The 21,149-nt window shown below is 41.6% G+C and overlaps 1 protein-coding gene across 11 annotated transcripts in view; it reads left to right on the top strand.

Annotated features, from left to right (window-relative positions):
* The window catches only part of NAV2 (neuron navigator 2), a 405,213-nt gene that overhangs the window by 328,013 nt on the left and 56,051 nt on the right, over nt 1-21,149 (top strand). The gene's annotated exons all lie outside the window — the stretch shown is intronic.

Raw genomic sequence — 21,149 nt, 5'->3', positions numbered from 1 at the left:
GATAGCCACGTGAAACACCTTTTGACAGCTCAGCCTTAACAAGAGGGCCACATTCTGCTAGTGTTCAAATGGGACAGACAGATGAGAGGCTGATTTAAAATTATTTTCACTTTATTATCACCCTGGAAAAGAAGCGTTATTTTGTTGTTGTTGTTGGTTTGTTTTCCCTCAGAAAATTGCAGAGATCTGCTGTGAAGTAATAATGCAGAGATGAAGGTTCTTAGGTAAAAAGTCAAATTGGGGTCTCTGCTGTGTCTGTCTGCGGCAGGAATTGTAGTTTTGGCCTCCTCTATTTGAGTCATTTCTCTAAGAATGTTTAATTATCTCAGTCTCTCCTGCCAAATTGTTTGCTGGAAATGAAATTGTTTCAGCATAAGATTCTGAAAGGTGTTAATTGGACTCTTGGCTATTCTGGAGCTATCAGATCACAGAAGCGGGATGGAAAGAATTAAGGTTGAAGTCCTTGAACTCCCACATCTCCCCTGGATGATTTAACTATGAAAATTAGCAACAGGTCCAAGGGAGTCATCTTACTTGTATGAAGAGTTACATTTTTTATAAACCAACAGAATATTTTATGATAATTAATTGAAAAGATCCAAGCCATCTCAAAAGCAACACTGTAGCATTAGCAGAACTAGCAGTATGAGAGTTGTAGTATTTAGCTTGCTCACGTATAAGGGTAAAGAGAGTGCTTGTAAACCCCTTTTTAACAAAATAAATTCCTGAGTGGATTACAGTTACTGCTTTAAGCTCCTCTTATGTCGCCACCGTGCTGTACAGGTGCTCTGCTGGGTTAGAAGGTAGCAAAATTCTCAGCAGCCAAAAGAAAAAAAAAAAAAAAAAAAAAAAAAAGGCCAGGGAATGATTTAGGCCTAAGGGAAAACTGAGGCTTTGCATTGTCCATTTGCTGCCAAAAGGAACTGAGGATTCCCTAAGTAACAGCTATCATCATGGCAGAGCAGTGATGTACCTCTGCAGCAGGTCTGTCTCCTGCAGTCCAGAAAAAAAAGCATCCTAACACGAAGGGATATAATAAAATGTGTATTTACAGACAATTTCAGTTCTGATGTTTCCCTTCCAACGTGTCCTTACCCTATTTTTTTCCTTCTTCAGACCCACCTGAGGTTTTTTGTCACAGCTCTGTTGCTTTTGTGCAGCCTGTCCCCCTGCCTTCGACTCTGGAGTTTCTGTCTAGTTTTGTTTCCTTTCCTTTTCTGGTTTCCACCTACTCTCCACATACAGTCTTGGATTTTCTTCTTGACTTATCATCCCAGTTCTCCAGAGCTCTGCAGAATAAAATATACATATATCTCATAGGAGCAAGGATTCATGGGGAAGATCAATGTAATTTAATAGCAGAAATCATGGATATTCTCAGAAATTATTGTGCTGTTTTTACTGAGATCAAAGTCCACCCTTAGGTTGGCACGCAGCTTGGAAAACTTCAGGCAAAACACCTCAATTTTTGCCAAACGATAAATAATTGAAATCATTCCCCCCCTCCCCCCCCCCCCCCCCCCCCGATAATTATTTCATCACTGTAACACAACCATCTCCAGAGCAGAGGGCGTAGCCTCGGAGAGAACAAACACGCAGCGCAAAGCCCAGCAGGGCTGGGGCTGGGGAAGGAATTACTGGGCAAGGAATGGTTTTGCAATTTTTGCTCTTGCAGAAATGCTCTGAAAGGTTATACAATCGTGCAGAGATCCTGGAGCCTCAGGAGTTTTGCTGGCTAGGGAGTGGAGCGAGGAAACAGCATCGGTGCTGCAGACCTTCCCTGCAGACAGAGAGCAAACAAAACTGATCGAGCAAGAAACCTTTGCTCAGTCCTGTGGAAAACGTAGATCTGTGCTTTCCTGTTACATTTTGTTGCTGAAATGACTAAAAGGTTAAGTTGCTGACTTGATTAAAAGTTGAATTCATCTGAAGTACGATACGAGGAGAGTGGCACGGTGTTAAAAAGGTTTATGACTTTACCCAGTTGAGCTTTTGTTTTCTCCCGGTTTCCCATTTTGTCTCCCCCTCTGAAAAGGAAAGGGGGGGGAGGGGGGGGAGCCGAACCGATTTTAACTTGTTGTCACTTCAGAATTAGAGAGAGATCATTTAGGTGATGTTGCATATATTAACGCATCATTTAAACAGCCTGCAGTTCAGCGATGATGGTGAGGGGGGATGTAGCACCGTCGGAGAGGCTCCACTGAGCTTTGAACTGGATCAGATGCTTGAGGGCAATTAAACACACAAGATTTCCCACTTCAAACAAAGGCACAGAAGGGAGTCTCCCTGTTTTCTGTGCTGTTAATCATCAAGTGGAGAGAAGAATGAGTAAATGAAGAAAGAAAAGATGGTGCTGTTGAAAGAAAGGATGTTAAACCCCAGCAGGATGCCTGCTTGAGTTGCATCTCAATAAATAATAAGTGCTTGTTATGCTAATAGTCACTATTTTCAATACCATGATTTGCATACAGATTATGTGTGTGTTAATTACACTGTGCACGTAGCCAATAACGCACATCTTTAGTTGTTGTTTTCTTAGCATTTTCATTTGTAAAATGAGGCATCGCATTAATGAATATTGCAAAGTTTTAGAGTGCAAATAGATAGCTAATGCAATGAACAATGGCACACTGAGCTGGATACCCACTGAAGATCACTGCATACCCATAATGTTTATGGGAGAAGCCCAAGATTAGGGTCACCTCTGGCACTGACAACATCTGTCGTGGCACCCGATTATAATGGAAATAAAATGAAACAAAAGAGTGCATGAATGTATGATAATGAAGTGATGCATGATGATAATTAACCCAGCGTGGTGTAATTACTTGGTACATGCTTGTGCAACCAGCACTGGGTCTTGTCAGTTGCACAAATTTCATCCAAATCAGGAATAGGTGTATTGCTGTGCCTTTAGATTAAAGCACGAAGTTTAGTGGTTTTATACTGACTTGATGCCAGTCGTGGGAGGACAGATGCTGTGTGGTGCTGTGAAGAGGCAGAGTACTGTGGGCAGACTATACCTGCGCTGACATGAAGTCTTCCAGAACAAAGTTACTCCTGGAAAAGACGTTGAATTCATTTGAATCAGAGCCATGTTTATGATAGAGCAGTGCTTTGCATCTTCTGATCGTAGCATTTCTGACCCGTTAGGAAGACCGGACTTCTAATGAGCTGTGTCTGGAGGGCAGCTCCACATATTCTTTCTTTTCTTCCCTCTTTTCCCACACATCTGGTGGATGCCTAGTGGTTTTCGTTTTATCATGTCTAACTGAAAGATGGTTTCCACTTGTCCTCCTAACCTACCGACTAAAATGAATGGGTAGGAATTGGCTCACAGACTGTGAGGGCCTAATGGTAGGAATGAATGGTGCCCTATAAAATGTAATAATGTGATAGCTGAAGCTGACTGTCATGCTGAATCTGCACTGCATCCAGACCCACCTGAGTGTCTTCAGCTGTGTGCCTGTAAAGCATAATGCAGCAGCAGTTGAGGGATCGCTGAACCATGCTATGTAACACACTGTAGCTATGCCTTCTGTATGTGTAGCTGTGCTACTTTTTCTGGCAGTACTTTGACACCACTGAGCTCTGCATTTAGCTTATTACTTACAGTGAAATTAAAAAAAAAAAAAAATCCACAGTATCTTGGGAAAATATCTAAGAGTTGTCATCTGGCATTCCAGACTAAATATCTTATGTAGTTCACCAAGCATATAATATAAATATTTACCTGTTAAGAAACTGTATGAATATAATTTACAAGTTATTATCAGATTAATTTTCCAGGTATCAGATAGCGATATCAGGTATCAGATAATCTCTTCGCTATGAGGCACAGATGTTTGGAATTAGAGGTTCACTTTCAGAAGAAAATAACTGTTAAATGCAATAGCTCCCCACATCAATATTCAGTTGTTATTGCCATTGGTGTTCTCACATCCCATTGCAGCTCATTCTGCCTGCTTTATAGTTATCCTAGTATCTACAGCAATTAAAAGGATTTGCTCTTCCAGAAAGAAATTGATGGTTTTAATAACGGTCTTACTCTGAGCTGAGACTGAGATTGCCGAGCACTTGGGTAGGATCTGCAGGAGGTGTTGTTACACCAGCCTGGTTGTGCACGCGTTCCACTTGGCTGTCCCTTCTGCAAATCTTCTTGATTCCCAAACCTGCTTCTCTTCTGCACTGTATTGCACTACCCCACTGCATTGGCCTTCGTCCCTGGTACCGAAACTGTCAGCTGAACTTGCCCAGTTGTGCTAGTAGTAATTTCTGCTCCAAATAGCTTGCCGTGGAGAGGAAACTGTAGGTGCCTCACAAACAAGTTCTTGGTCACTGCGCTTATCCTGAGGGAGCTCCTGCTGAGCTCCTGGGGAAGGGCACAGATTTCTCTGGCAGTGACCTGGCAGGGTTGACTGTCGTCTCGTCCTTCTGGTGGAATACTAGCAGGACATTTCACACTTAGAGGCTTGCATTGTTTCCAAAGAGCGGGTTTTCTGTGTAAGTGAATAATTTGGAGCAATTGAAAACAAGTTTTAATTTTCGTGACGTTGCTACAGACACGCTGACGTGGTGTTAAGAGCAGTTCTCTGGGCTGAAATTTCCTTCAGTCAAGCTCCCGTACGGCTGATATGTTAGCTACCTGAAACATGCAGCAATACTCCAATCGGTAGGACCAATAGGATTCCCAAGGAAAGCTGTCATTTTACTGGGGCTTAGGAAAGGTCAGAAGTTCTGATTGCAGCATGTTTATGAGACAGTAAAAGATTTCCATGTTGGGCGTACTTCTGATCAGCTGCATTTTTCATGTATTATTTATTTACTTTATCTGACAAGATCAGAGTTTTCCTACTGCTTAATTAAGAATTTATCTCCCTGAATGAGCAAAAATACTGAATGCCTAGGACTTGGCTGCATTTATTCACAAAACCATAAAATACAAAGCTAGGAAAGCCTTTTGTTTGAAAGTGCCCAGTAGTATGAGCTGCTGTCTCGTGAGTAAGCGGTGTCAATTACCTTTTATGTTAGAAAGATTATAAATGTAAAGAATATTCAATAGTTTTCTTCACCAAACAGAGAAGACAATGGCAGGCATGAGAAATATCTGCAAGTTGGTATTATATTAATAGTCTGTTGTGAATTGGGAAACGACAGGTTAGTATATTTGACAGGCAGCAGTAGCAGGAATAAGACAAAAGCAATTCACATGGGAAAGTGTGTTCAAAACAGGAAACATTTTTATAAGATAGTCTGAGCCAGAGACATGTCCTCTGGCTCAGGTATGATCTTTGGAACATCCTCATGTTGTATGAGTGAAGCATGTCCCTTTGTTTTATTAGAAGAATGTAGGTGGACTTTCAAAATTAAGCAAAATGAATTTCTGTTGAAGTTGAGAGTTTGCATCTTTGTTCTTTGCTTATTACTCTGTTGAAGCGTTTATGTGGTTTGAATATTTGTAGACTCAGTAATACGGAGGATTTACAAGCACTAAAGATCAAGCTGTAACAATGCTAGCTTGATTTAATTGTTCTACTTTAATTAGGATAAATGAGTTTACTTCTTTAGCGGGATGTATTAGCTTTTTGACAGCCGCAGCAACAATAAACTACTGTAAATGTACAGATAGCTAATTAGGAGGAGGCCAAAGCAATTAAGATGGGCAAACTGTATTGATCATAACTGAACTGGAGTTGACTAAGATGCAGGTGATTGACAGCAGTGTTTTTATGGAAGATGCCATGAGACGGTTAATGACTGCTATTGATTAAGATTTCAGTATTATTGGAAGGCGGGGATGTGGGAGAAAATTAAATCAAGTTTTACAGGATTCTTCAAAACCGTACTGCAACTACGGGAGGGCTGCTTGTTCAAACAGCATTATTTTAGAGTAGTTCTGTAGGTGTTATGCATGGCATATTCTTCTTGGGCCTGAGTGCATCCTCTGACGTTGTCCTCTCTTGTTACTGCCTGAAAGGCAAAGAACCTGTGATTCAAACTTTATCTCTTTCTGGGTCATTCTGTACCATTTATAGCCATAAAGTATATGGCACCTAGATTATGGATTAGTACAGCTTCTTTCATGTCTGCTGATTCTGTTCTCTGCAGTATCGCGTGTTGGCAAAGGCATTATGCTTGGAAGCTCAGGAAACAAACTATAAATCATACGGGAACCTCTGAGGTGTATCCATCCCAAAGTGTTTTTCAGATTCCTGAGAAGAGAGCAATCGTGCCAGCTGCACTATTTTTGTAACTTCATATGTTAGGGATCAAGCCTAAAATCTTAGTGAAGGCTGATGACAGGGAAGACTTGTAATGATGTGGAAGTAACGTGTTATTCTCTTCAGCAGTTTTGATAAGAACAAATTAACTTTTTTCAATACCCAATGGCCCGTATTTAAAATCTGTGATTCACAGCATTATGTTCTTTGTAGAGAGGACTAAATTTTATGGTTTGGAGAAGGATGCAAAGGAAATGCATTTAGAACAGTGTGAATAACATTTAATTCTTTTGTTTCTTACATTGGTTGTTTGCATTTTTAAGATCAAATTTCTTTCAATTTTTATAGAATATTCATACTTACAAGTAATTTGCCCTGTTAATTTGCAATTCCTCTCTGGTAATAGCATGCAAGCTGCATCGCTGCTCAGCATCCTTAGGTTTTTATTGGATTATCTCCAGTTGCCTGCCTTTTTCTTTCTCCACTGCCACTAGAAAGCAGCCGTTTGTGCTTATTCACTCTGATGTGCTTATTCATTTGAAGTGGGCATAGGAAAAAGCATGCCTCACGCTTGTGTCAACACAAGCGCTCCATGTAAGCTATGGGCATTTTAAAACAATCTTTTAAGTACATGTAAAATGTTATAAACCCATTTTTATCACATATTGCACATACACAATTCATCTTTTCATCTCCATCAGACATGCATGTCACTTCTGGTGGAAGCTGTGATTTTCTTGAACAGTTGGTCAGTGAAAGGGAATTTCTGGATATTTGATGCTCAGCCTACCTTATGCTACGTCTACCTTATGCATAACACATTATCAGTGCAATAATCATTAATCATGTTCCAAGTAATTAATCTTCTTCCATATTTGGCTTTTCTGTGCCTGCAGCCTTTTCAGGGCTGAAATCCCTACTCTTTTACTTAAGTGGAATTTTGTTATTGTCTGGAATGACAAGGGACCTGGCTTCACATTGGCTTGGGACTAGCAAACGTCACCACATTTTCCTATGAGTATAATTGGTCAGTTCCTGTGCATCGCACATGTACCCTTGCAGTAGTGCATGCTGATGATTCCTTTTTATTTTCCTCCATACAGTGCTACCTATGGGAGTAATGTTAATGAAATCCTCAAGTATTCTGTGCTTCATATGTTTACCTACAAAAAATAAATCCAGGCAGTACTACCATAAATATAACTCTGTAAGAACCCTCTGAGACAAGAGGACTTTTAACCTTGAGGCTCAAGAATGTGAAGAAGAGTATTTCATAGCATAGATACTTCATCAGTCCACAAACTTGGGGCCTCTTTTGTCAAGCAGAATGAGGGGAATTAAAAAATGGATCTTAATTTTCCCAGACCTAATTCTCCTGGCTTCCAAGCTCCCTTTAGAACCACAATGAAAAAGCACAACTTCATGGGACTGTAGCAGCTAGGGAATATATACTACCGTTTTTCTTACTGAGGGATTACATTGCTTCCAGTGTTCCTCTGGATTTTACTTTGACACAAAGCATGCATTGATTATGGTCATACACATAACATTTTAGTTCAATTGTCTGATGCATAATGGTTGTAAAGGTGCAGCAGTGTTGCCGTGTTCTTGCTTTTATTTTCTCATTGGTATCTTGGGACAATAAAAATACTTGAAAAAGTATGTATATATTAACTTGAGAGCATAAAATAGAAGTGTTCAAATGCATGTGAGTCTCTCCAGAATATGTTTTGGCTTTACGAATTTATTTTTTACTCACTGAATCCATCTTGGTGTTCTTTAGGAGGAAAGAAAGAAAAAGATCTCAAAAAAAATGCTGTTGCGATTATTTTAAGACATCACTTTACCCCGTTGTAATGGAGTCCCTTCCAGGGTGAAATGTGGTAGAGGCTTCGTACCACACGTTATAAAACAGCTTGCAAAGACCGTGAAGTGCAATGTCTTTACAGTCTACACTGCCTGCATTTCTTTTATAGTCATTGCAGTCATCAGACGCAGACATTTTATAAGCTCCTAACCAGTAGATCTCAGCTAATGAGAAAAAAATATAAAGGAAGTTAACATATTGCAGGAAAACCTCATTTTCAGGCATTTTGGTGTTCTCTAAGGGAGAGTTTGAAATGAACCAAGATTCGTGCTGCTTGAACCTAGAATGCAAACCTGTAATCATGGTTTTAGGCCTTTTACAATAAAAATCAAAGAGCAGATTTCTTTCCTAAGTATGCAGCAAAAAATCTGCATACAGTTTTAGCTCCGTTCAGACCATGAATGTGATTCTTACTTATGTTAAAGGGGAATAGCAGACAACCGTGGGGCGAATGAACGAGCAATTGGAGGCGCAATGATTTTATTACATTGAGCATTAGGACACTTTGCAGCCTTTTCTAAGCAGCTGTTCTTTAGGTAAATTAATACCTGGGGTCTCTTTACTTCTCTCAAACTTTAACTACCATAAAAGAAGTTAATGTAAAGCTGTTCACAGCTTATCTCACCCGATTGCTATGCAGAAGTTCTAACATAAACGCTTTTATAAACTGCAGCCATAACGCACTAATCTTCTGAACTTCCTGACCCATAAAACTATGATTATTACTACATGTAAAATTCATCTGGAAATATCCCTCTGTATTTAGCGTTATGGGTATTATGTTGCAAAATCCCTCCTCCTTTGCAGTGTAAGGGCTGCCAGGAAAAAGAAAGACAATGGGGCTGTAGATTAGTGTGTAGAGAGTAACACTGTACCTTAATCTTGTGATTTTGTTTTTATTTGGAGCTGACGATTTAACCGATGGGATGTTCCAATGGGTTTTTTCCCTAGGTTACCATTTCAGATATGATTATTTTTGGAATTAGAACATTTCTTGCTGTTACTACTTACCATTAGCACAGGTCAGTTGCTGATTTCCCATGCAACTCTGAAAGCAGATAGTTAAGAAACACCAAGTTTGAGGGAGCTTTCTTGGTCAAGACAGGAAGGATATTAGAAGTCAGAAGAAAGCTTTGTTATTTCAGTTGGGATTCTTTAAGTATCTGTAATATCTAAGAGTTATTTCTAGTAACTATTCTACGGTAATGAATGAGGAACAGCGCATTAACAATTTGTTAATGAAGAATACCTTCGAGTCCCCTTAAACTCAGCAGAGGCAAGAAAGGATTAGTAGTAGTCCATGAGCATATTTACCCTCGCCTTTATTACGGATAATAAATACTTCTGTTTTAAAAAGCTATGTGATTCTTGTCTAATCTTCAACAAAGCTAATGACATCCTTAGCTTTGCATTTTTACATGTACACATGGTGAAGGGGCTGGAGTGATTTCACTCTTAGATGCAGATATACCAAAACGCCTAAGAGTCATGTTTCTATCTTTTATTCACCGCTAGACTAACTTAATATAGATAATAGTCCAGCTGCAAGAAGATATTAAATGAACAGCCTTTTTTCATTTTAAAACACAAACATTGGTGTTAAATGATGCTTTTCCCAAGCCACTTTTATTATTAGCATTGTTCTAAATTGCAAGTTGTCACATCCACCAGCCCCTAAATTACCAGTCTTCTTTGTTGCTATAGTAACACCATGGCCACTAAAATATAGACTCCAGAATAGAAAGGCAAGCTCAGACTGCAACTCATTTATTTGAAGGTTTTGGCAGAAGAATTTCTCCACAAAGTCTTTATTTTATAACCTTTGAGTACTTGCATTTTAACTCTTTCAACCAAAAGTACAGCATTATGCTAAAATGTGCCTCTTATTTAAGGCACATGACAGAGTTAATAAATACATCAGTAGGGTTGACCGCTGCCGACTCTTTCCCTCTCTTCTCTTTGGCTTCTGGCTGCATGATTGAGGGTTTTCTTGAGGTGAGGCTAAGAATACAGCCCAGTATTGTCTTCTCCACTTCCTCCATCTGAACGGCTGCCCATCTCCTTTTCATGACGCACTTGCTCATCAGTAACCTGGACAACGGAAACCTACCCCGGTTGGATCAGCAGTGTCATTTCTTGCTTAGTGAACAAGTCCTTCTGTAATAACGGGAGTGGACTTGCATATTCCCTTGTAGCTGGGAGTCAGTGAGTTAGTCAATGTTAGTAACTGTGTAAACTTCAGCAAGAGTCAAGTTTTTTGTACGTCCCCCTCTTGAAAATATGATAGAAGTTTTAGGTTTTATCTTGAACTTAATCCCTTCCCCCTGTGCAATATTTCCTAGTCTGGTCTCTCCATTTTGCACTCCAATTCCCTGCCTTTAAACCGTTTGTCAAGTTCATCTTACCTCCTCCCCAAGGAGGCTGATCAGATCTCTCTTTTTGGTCTCAGACCACCTTCTTGGACCGTGCTCCTAACCTGAGTATCCCTATTCCAACTCTTTGTCCCCGGTCTCTTCATATGTCTGTTTCTGCTGTTTCACCCACCTGCCCCCTTCTGCTCCCCTCTTGAACCTGTCCCTTGGTTCTCCGTCCATCCTTGGGCTCCCTAGCCCCTTCTACGCCAAGTTACAGTGCTGCCTTCCATTCCCAAATCCGTGGCTACCAGGCACCGCTGTGTTTGGCAACATCTACATGACTATCACCATTCCTCTTGTGTTCCTAGGATGTACATTTGGGGGGAATTTGGGGGGGCATTTCCAGCTCTCTGCCTGAAGATTCTCTCCCCTGCACGGAGCCAATTAGCATGCCAGAGACCCTACGAATGGTGAGCCTTACATGGGTTGGAAGCAACCAGCTTTGCAGTTCTCACTGTATTACAAGTTTTCTAATGTTTATACATTACATTTGAGCAGCATCTAGGCATAAGGGTAATTAGAGCCTCTGAGCGCTGCTACCCACAGTAAATAGAACTGGCGTCGTTCCCCATATTAGAAAAAAAAACTCCCTCATATACGGCAAGAAGTAGAAATCTGGGAAGAATACTGCCAGGAAGTATTTTTATTAGGCTAAAATAAGAGTTTTGAATGCTAGCAACCATAATTTTTTATCAACCAAATATTTATAAACACCTGCCTCTATTCTACTTAAAATAAGAGAAAGTGATAAATCTATTGCTTTACATCCCTAAATAAGGATTAGTGTATTTAATCCCTAATCAGAGAAATCTTACATATCTTGTCCCAGGTTCATAAGGTCTTTGTTGTGGATACCAGGGGATTTGTATTGAAAATGTTTTCTGTGTTTGTAGATTTGTAAAATTCATATTTTACCAGTATTCCAAATATCTTATGTTAAAACATTTGAAGCATGTCTTCTGTTTTTATGCTGCTACATTCTCATAAAACAAATTATAGTTATTTTAGCAGTTGTGTTGTTGAATTGGTCTGTGAGACTATAAAAACAGAGTAGGAAATACGCTTTCACAGATTGTAGGCTTTTAGCTGAGATCAAATACCGTCGTTTAGTACCTCCAAGTACAGGGTTGCTGACATGAGCTTTTACTTCATATGTTACGGTATGTGATCCGGAGGCACCCAGTCTGCCTGCTTTACTGCCACCAGGTTACAGCTTTTCACAGTTGACCTAGTACCAGCAGAAAGTCTTGACCTCTCACTTTTTCAGCACTTCAGAGGTTAATTTTGTTGAGGGATCAGATTTCTTTCTGGGGGAAGTTTCTGATGATCACCTTCTAGCTAGGCTTTACTTGCCAGTGTCTTTCAGAGCTGCTGCACGTTGAGTGCTCTGCTGAAAAACAACTTTCCTCCAACTTTTTCAAGTCTGTTCCTAGGTAGTCGAGTTGTTTTTATTTAGCGGAGTGTTGGATGGTAGCCTAATGAAGGTATCAACCTGTAAAATAAATCTAAGCCCCTTTTCTGGAATTCTTCATGGGCAGCAAGGTGGAGAAGTGCTTTGGCCTAGGAATATCGCAAGGTAAGACGTTTTCTGCACTTTTGAAAGCTTGGGCTGCCTGGGGTGTTACACCTTGGTGTAAGTAGGTCTAGCATTTAAAATCCAGCAGCAATGGAAACATGTTAGAGTATGCAGTAAATGTGAGTTTCCTCACTGCATTATATATATATTTCATCTGACTTGCTGAATCCTTGAAATCAATGTATTTTATTAGGCTACAAATATTTTAATAAAATAATAGTAAAGTCCATATGTGAGAACTGACAGCTAGTACTGCATTTGTTTTTTCTGGCTTTACCTCAGAATTCTGTGAGGTTTATTGACTAATTATGAGCATTAATAGGCTGCAGTCTAACCGGGTATCTTTCCACTAGGATTACTGACTTGTAGCCTCAGAAAACCATGGGGCTTTGTTACATTTTAACACTTTGCTTGCTCTCTGTGCAAAAGAAGAATCTCTCTATGGGAACGAGCTCACTGTTCACTGAAACAAAGGCGCTGGTGAGGCTGTTTCTGGCCATTATCATAGCACAGAGTGCACTTGCATTTCAGGGCATACTGTGCAGTTCTGATTCTCACTCCTGTGCAAATTTGTGATGGCTTCCTGATAAACCCTTTGTCTGAGTAAGGTTATAAGATCGTTTGCCTTTTTGCAGCTTCTTCCAAAGAAGCCTAATTTTAAAGCCGGACATAAACCAGGATTCATTGGTACTAGTTAGGATGTTGCAGTACTGCTAGAAAAAAATACAACAAAAAAACTGCCTCCAAAAATAGTTGTAGCTGACATCTGCAGTGCACACAACTCCACATTACAAAGAACGAAACATTTCACTTGATGATGTGTCTGCTTTTTTTGCGAAGTTGCTGGCATGATAACGATAGTCATTTTTCAGCGATTTAGCTTCCTGAGGGATGGTGCTATGCTCTGTGATCAGATTGACACCTTTTATTGCCAAGTTCAGCTGCATTTTAAGAGATATGCCAGCAGGCTGTAATACTTTCAGAGCGACAGATTTTGTGTCTTTCTCCTTTTCCGATGGGAGAACAGCGGTAAGTTCTGCCTGCTTCCTACCCCTGGGCTTAGCTGCCAGCGATGCTGCCGGGTGGAAGAGGAGCAGTTTTCTCTCGCGTGTGCGATCTGTATCCTGTGCACAGGTTTTTGCCTTGACTGATTTATGTAGGAGCTTTACGGTGTATTCTGAATAATGAATAGCTTAAACGGTGACTGTAAATTACTCCAAGTCTTCATGCAGAGATCAGTTCTTCATTTCGTGCCTGCGTGTTTCCAGGATTACCGTGTGCAGACCTTAAAAGATTCGCATTCGTGTTACTTACTGCTGGAGCACAGAGGCGGGAGGAATTTAAACCAGGCTGGGAGGTGAAGGAGCCATCTTCTGCCTGCCGGCCCCTGGAGGTGTGGGCTGCGTGGGTGTGCGCAGCAGGCACCTCTCCGGGCTGGGGCCCCTGTGCTGCTGGGGCCCCGGGCAAGCGGTGGCCTTGGCCCCAGGCTGGTGGCCCCTGGCCCCGGGCTGGTGGCCCTGGCCCCGGCCTGGTGGCTGCAGGGGCTCCCCAGCAGGTGGGCTGGCCAGGGGCGGCTCTCCGGGGCCCACTCAGCAGCAGGGAATTTAAATGCCCGTTGCATGTTTTTGTTTCCACGCTCTCCTTCGTTCCCTTCCTTCCCCTGTTTAGTTACGTCAGTCCTCTGAGAATTTAGCTAATCTCTTCTTCTCCTTCTTTGTGCTCAGGCAGCCCGTTTTTATTTTGTTTTGGAGCCATGAATCTTTCCTTTGTTTCCCGCAGCAGATCGCCAGGTAACAGTAGCTGCTTGTGATCTGCTCAGCCCTCACCAGCTCCATTCAGTGCGGAGGGGACTATCAGATGGGAGATCGGTGTCAGAAAGCACATTTCGTGCTTTCAGTAAGTGCCACCCCTTCTCCAAGCCGTGACTCAAATAGTGCCTTTGAGCTGGGAGGGGATGTGATCCCGCAGGTATCTGCCGTGGGTGGGGTGAGCCCTGCTCTCGGGGAGGCACTCGGGGCCTCCAGTGTCTCAGTGCAGCTCTGAGGGCTCAGGCAGCCCCTGTGATCCGCACCTGCAGGTCCCCGTGGTGTTTGCCAGTGAACTTCTCACTCTCTTAGCGCGGCTGCCGGCGAGGGGGGGGGCGCAGGGAGCTGGGCCAGCCACTGCAGTGTCTTCAGCAGCTTTCACTTGTCCAGTGGGCATCCGGTCGGTTCATCGCTGGGGCATGTGTACGCTTTACAGGGATTTCTTGAGAACAGCAGAGATTCTGTGCACAAACATGGTTTTCTGACATATTGGAAGACTTCTCAGCCCTTTTTGCTGTCTTGGAAGCAAAAGCGTGACAAACAAAGCATACTTTTACATGATAATGAGTAAGACTTAACACCGATCTTGCTGCGATGCGTCTAAACTGATTTTCTTGCCAGCTTTCACAGCTTTAAATCAGCTAGAGGCAATGGAGTTGCACAGATATGCTGAGGGACAAGTACCAGCCCCAGTGCCTTGGAAGCAGGGAGGTAAACGTGCTACCAGCTGCAGGGCTATGTCCCAGCAGCACAAGGATGCGTTGTGCGCCCCGTGTAGGGCTGCTCTGGGCTCCTCCACACAGGAGGGCTTCAGATAGAGCAGTGAAGAGGTGACAGCAGCAGCCAAAGGTCAGAGAGGCCAAAAACATGGTTAGTGGCTGATGAACCCAGGAAATGAGAGTTGCTGGTTGGAGCATTTGAGCTAGATTCTTCAGAGCTAGCTGTGAGGTGGTGTTCATCCAGCATTTGGGTCAAAGGCAGTGCCTTGCACTGATTTATCACCTCACCCCGAGGCTGTGTAATGACATAGGAACAATTGTTTTGAACAATGGCCAAAAAACAAGTTCCACCAGTCAAGCGTTTTGCAACTTAATACAGTTGTGCGACTGCTCTGTTCAGTGACTCCAGACAGTAACTGAAGAGTCTTGGAGCAAAATCTGTGCAGATAAAGAAGTTACCATTGGAATTTCTGCTTTAGAGCCTAAGACTGTTAGTTTCAGTAGAAAGTCAGATTGCTTTCATGAAGTTTTAGACCATTTTAGCTGGTAAGCTCCCTGAGGTTAATTGGTTTTAGCAGCTCCTAGGTGTGCGCACTAAGCTGTGTTCACTTGAAGTTTGAGAACGGCTTGTCAAATTTTAAGGGCAAAATAAAATCCGGTGTTATTTTTATAAGGTTATTAGCACAGATATAAAAAGATTAAACAACAAGAACACGTGCAAGTTTCTAGCTTCTACAAGTCTTTCTTTCCCCAACTTTTTTGATGCTAATTGATACTTTTGATAATCGTTTTCTTTTACAGATAGGTCTTTTAAATGTAAAACCTGAAATGTTATCTTAAATGAATGCTAAACAGAACTTTACAGGGTGCTGCATTTCAGCTTGGTGGTGGTGAACCAAATGGTCACTGAACACAAAAATGGTCTGAATGGCTCTCAACACACAGAACTTTACCCGTGCACCAAAAATATCATTAAAAGGGTAGGATGCTGCTCCAGAAAAAAACAGCTGGGAACGGTCTATATTTGTGTTCCCTGTTTGGTTTTCAGTTCTGATGGTCTCACTTTTCAGGGTGTTTCATGGAAACAGTGCTGTCCCTGAGCTCTACCTTTGGTTAGAAGCAAAACATTTTATTTTAAAAAACCTATGATGAGATGTAATAAAAGAGAATAATGAAGACATGGAGAAGGTGGCTGATTAATACCCTTGTGAAATACATTAACTAAATCCAATTCTCTCAGAGCAGATTTCCATCCATTCTTTTACAAACACTTATTTGTCACCTTTTATAACAATTTGAAAGGAAAGCCGTGTAAGAAGCTGTATATGGTTTTTGGATTTCTGACACGATGATGTCAGTATTATAGGAAATCCCAGAAGAAAACAGTGGAAACTGCAGTATTTAGTATCTCACTTTATAGTGTAATCACATTTTTTCTGGCATTTCATTTTTTCCTTTTAATTCTTTGAATATACTGGGAAGTTTTAATCCTTTTACACCTTGACCTTTTTGTTGTTGTTGTTCCCCTATCAACTAATAAATAGTTAAATTTTTAGGTAGAAGAGCATAATTACCATGTTTCCAGTTGAAATATTGTAGAGCCCCAAGGCCCTGTCTTTGACAAATGTATTTTTCAGCAGCTCATTGTAATTTTGGTTTTGACTGAAGAGCCAGAGAAGTAAAAATCCACACCCATCCGCAGCGAAGGGTGCGTTTTCAGCCTCTAACAAATTAATGACACTTCTTCCTTGGACTTGCAAATGGAGAAGATTTCTGCAGTGAGAGTGGATGTCCTGAGGATTGCGGGTTGGTTTCACGTGCTCTCCAGGCTGACAAAGAAGAGCCAATTCCGTAGATGATTGTTATGCAAGATGGGAAAGTGCTGATAGACTGTAGAAAAATACAAGTCTGAGCCTAACTGCTTTGCAAACCTGTTTCAAAAAGCAGCTTTGAGCAGTTGACCTGGTGCTTTATGTGGGCGATTTGTACCGGCAATGGTGTTAGTCACATCAGAGTGAGCAGCCTGGGAAGGGGAAGGGCACATTTCACGCTCCTCAGAGCCCCGCTCCCTCCAAGTGAGGGTGCTTGGCTTCCTACGGAGCAGGAGGCAGCTTGGTGTACTTGGGGTAACCAGCTCTGATGAAATGAAAACCCTATTCTACTACAAAAATGGAGAGAGAGCAGGAGGATGAGGCTCCGCCTTCCACAGAAAGGTGATGGAAAACCTTCAAGCTGCTGTTAGGCCAAAGTTGTCAGGATGTCAGAAACCCTTAGGTACTAGCTACCACATACACTACTTTCATTTGGAGAATCTAAAGCATCAGACAGTGTCCGAGGTGTTTGGGAGAGATGTTTAAAACTTAAAACTGACAAAGATAAGCAATGAGCATATACTGCAGGCTGTCCCTTACTGGGCACGGGCAGTTTCACAGTGATGGTGGCAGGTACTTCGCACTTGAGACATGAGTAGGGGTTATTCCAGGTGCTTCCCATCCCTGCCCAGTGTTTGGCACTGGTTAAAACTTTCCTCAGATACAGCTTATCTAAGAAAACCTAACATTACTAGCTGTCTGTTCCCATTTACATCACCTGTTTTCAGTAGTGGTAATGGTTCTTAAGTGGGTGGTTGTATGATTTCCCTATATAATAGGCTTTTAAAATTTTATGTCGTTTCTGTAATAAGAGTAAAGTTTCAGGTGATTGATCAAATAGAGAAAGGAAAGCCCAGGCATTCCAGCTTCAGGTTATGGTTGAGTAGAGTTTTGCTGACATCAGAAATCATAAATTGCACCAGCTAAATTACAAAGATGTTATCATGGCTCTGGGAGCCAAGCACGCTGTAATTATGAGGGCTGTTGGGTTCCCCATTCTGCTTCTTCTCATTCGACTTCAACCATCAAGGCACTGAATCAAGGTAAAAGTGAAGTAATTTATGTGGAGGGCTTGAGGTTGTTTCAAGAGCAATGGAAAATAGAGATGCACCAGCTGGGTGACAGATGCTGTCCCCTTGCAAAGCTGCAGTCTTCACCTGCATGCAGATGTGCCCATGGAGCGTTGCATCCTGCACTGTGTTGGTACTACCCCAGATAGGGGGTTATAGAATTATGGGGGTGAAGAGCTTTTAATGTAATGGCTCATTAACAGCACGTTAAACGTAGATGTGTTTTAATTAAATTACATTGTAGTGGTGTACATGTATATTATTTGCTTCTGAAAGAGCAGAGTTGCTCCCAGATTCTTGCATTGGGATCTTACTGAGTTTAGTGAATTCTACATTTATAACTTCTGTAGTGCTGCTCAAAAGAACAGCATTAATAATTGGTTATAGAGTCTTTAACCATTATTTTAAATGTCATAAGATGCTGTTCTTTCCTCTCCCATCGTGTCCCATTGTCCTTCTAGCTCAAGTCTGATCCCTTTAGCCTCCTCTGCTGAAGTGATATTTAATAAACCTAAACCTGAGATGGCTGCTTGTAGCTGACAGCATCTTAATCTTGTCAAAGCAGCTGTGGGCATCAGATGATTTCTTGGTGTAATCAGCATGCCTACAAGAGCCGTGCTGCTTAGTTTCTAGCAGCCAAAATACTAGACATCCCTCTCTGGACCTCCGAATGGCAGACCTTTTCTTAATTTGGTAACAGATTATTAAACTTGAAAATGCGAAGTTTGAGTTGTTCATAGCTTCCATCAGAGCATAAAAGATTTAAAGCCCAGGAATTGTTTAAGGGGAAGCCGCAGCAATCGATGTACTGAGATGCACGTTTCTACCTTTGTCCTTAGGCACATGTGCCAGTTCTGAAGGGCACGTCGGTATTTCCACAATGCCGTAGATTGCCCAGCTGAAGTCAGTAGGACTGGTTGATACCAGTGAAACTACTGATGATTAACATGAGACACATTCTTTAGATACTGATGAACTGGGGCCCGTGATAGAGTGGTGAATGGTTAGAAATGTTACGTTTCTGTACATTCTGAAGGTAAAGAAAAAATGTTTTCCCCTCCCATATTGGAAAAGTTAGCTTGCAGTATCTGAAATGCATATTTGGTTACTTCTGTACAAGTGAGGACTGAGTTGTGTATTGCTAGCAGACAAGAGGGAACTAATTGTTGCATTCGCTCTATCTGTGAAAAAAAATGCTTTTAAAAATTCTCTGAAGTGTTAAAGATGAAACTGTGAGGCCACTCAGAGAAAGTGTTGTAATTTTTCCCTATTGCCCTATCTCTTTAAGAAGGAAATTAAATGGTTAAAAATGGAAAATATTAGCAGTGCTGATTTTATTGTAGGATTATACGATTTTGTTATAGGTTCACAAATATAAAAGAAACAGTTGCTACACAAATTTGAGGAACTGAAATGGTATTATTGGTGTTGAAATAATGGTAACTATCACTGATAGGACCCATTTTTAAAAACTGAAATGCAGAAGTTTTATAGTTGTCAGCATTTTACTTCAAAATATTTAATTGCCAGCTCTAAAAAAATAAAAGCTGCTTCAAAGAAGTCTTTCAATACTTTTCCAAGTTTTCCACACTAAACTCTAGAGAAAAAAAAAAAAAAAATCTGCTGTCCTCCCCTTTTAGGTTCCCCAGACTTCTTTGCATAGTCAGCACATCATTCACTGCTATCCTGAGAAAGATAGCGGAAAATAACAGCAACAAATAAAACTTCTCTAGAACCTGGCTGTCTAGCTTGGCCAGATGCAAGGAATCTCGAATTGTACTTGGGGTTGTATTTTAGCTCCATTTTACATCTACTTCTATTACTTCAGACTCCTCTTTAAAAACAGCCAGATCAAGGCAAATATAGAAAAAAAATAAAAAAATCCTTGCAATGGTAGCATCACCAGTAATCCAGACCACACCATTTCTTCCCAGTCAGCGTTGGTAAAGTTAACAAATAGAGTTTGGAAAATCTTAGTGTAAAGCTAGAGCTCGGCCTCTAATGGGGATGCTGTTGAAATTCCATCACAAGTGGCAGGAGGGTGGACGAGCTGACTTCCACCAGGAGAGGGGCCTGAACGCTGCTTGAATGCTCGGTGACACAGAGCCCCAGCAGGCACCCTGCGGGTCTGGGGGCTGATGCCAGTGCCTGTCCTTCTGTCCCTGTCCCAGCACTGCCGTCCTGCTGCAGGTTGCGATTCATGTCAGCAAAGCGGTGCCTGTAGTACTCCCACATTTCCTGAGGGCCAAATGAGCCATGCTAATTGAAGCTGTCGATCTGAGCTACCCAGCTGGCTCAGCAGAGGTGATGTGGGGAGAACTCCCAGAAATGGCCCCGCTGGCAGGTTGATGAGGACGGTAACTTGAAACACAGTAGTAGTAAAGAGCAGCTGCAAGCAATAACCCTTCCTGCGGGCACACAGAGCAGGTCCCTGTTGCTACTGGTGTTCCTGGGGTTCTTCAAGTCATGCCGCTGGCTGAGCTCTGCTAAATTCCCTGAACTGCCTCGTGGAGATGGGAGTGCATAAAGTATTCACAGGTAAAGGAAAAGTGATTAAAATTACTAAAGCACCCTTAGAACCCCTATAGCTAACTGTTTTTTAAAGGTGAGGAAAATGAAATGCATTTTAATTTTGAATTCATAGAGTGTGTCAGTGACAGAGCTAAGAACAAAATGTGAGAAACCAGACCTAGATTCCTGAAGTCCCCATTGTTAGCATCTGCTGCTTTTGTTTACATAGTTCAGGCGCGTAACACATAACTCAGTTTTATGTGCAGATATTACATATCATGGAATGGCTCGGGTTGGAAAGGACCTCAAAGCCCATCCAGTTCCAACCCCCCTGCCATAGGCAGGAACAGCACCCACTAGATCAGGTTGCTCAGGGCCTCACCGATTTGTGAATGGCTTCCAGTGGCTCCTAGAGGCAAACTGCACCTGCAGACTCTTTGCTTACAAGTATTTTAAACAAAAAGGAAGTACGATGAGGAAGAGCGTATAGAGCTCCCAAAGTCTGAGGGCACACTGATAAATGGGTAGAAAACGGCCAGGAGATGAGCTCTTGCAGCTAGACTTCACGCACGATCTATTAAATGGGTATTTATGCACTTCCAGCCATAGATATCCATCAGTGGACTGAAACATCTCCACAGAGCTACCCATAGGGCATTATCTCAGTCCTAGCTTTGTTATTCTTGGAGATGGAGCGCTTGTAAGCCAGTTTGTAAATATCTTCTTAAGCAGCTTATTGTTAAGGGCGTGTTAGGCACAGAGCATCTGGCTTGATTTTAGATCATTTTGAGTTGTCTGTTACGGCATTCAAATCACTTCAGACATGGATAATTTGTTACATATTCTATATATAATTTTTATATATATTTAAAATTTGTTGGCATTTTGCACATCCTAAACTTCTGGTTATGTGTTTCTTGGTTACTAGAAGATGTTGATGGTATCACACAGTAGAAGAAGGTAGCCCTAAATAGGAAGTTGTTAATGTATTTGCTTGCAGACGATGTGTTGTACAGCTCAGGAGGGTTATGTGCTTTCTGAAAGACAGAGGCAGTCTTTCAAACTTGCAGTTACTCCAAACAGCTGTCTGTTTTC

The sequence above is a fragment of the Oxyura jamaicensis genome, chromosome 5, assembly GCF_011077185.1.
Source record: "Oxyura jamaicensis isolate SHBP4307 breed ruddy duck chromosome 5, BPBGC_Ojam_1.0, whole genome shotgun sequence".
In the NCBI taxonomy this organism is placed as follows: domain Eukaryota; kingdom Metazoa; phylum Chordata; class Aves; order Anseriformes; family Anatidae; genus Oxyura; species Oxyura jamaicensis.
Note: the sequence above shows the minus strand (reverse complement) of the source record. Positions and strands in the feature narration are given on the sequence as shown.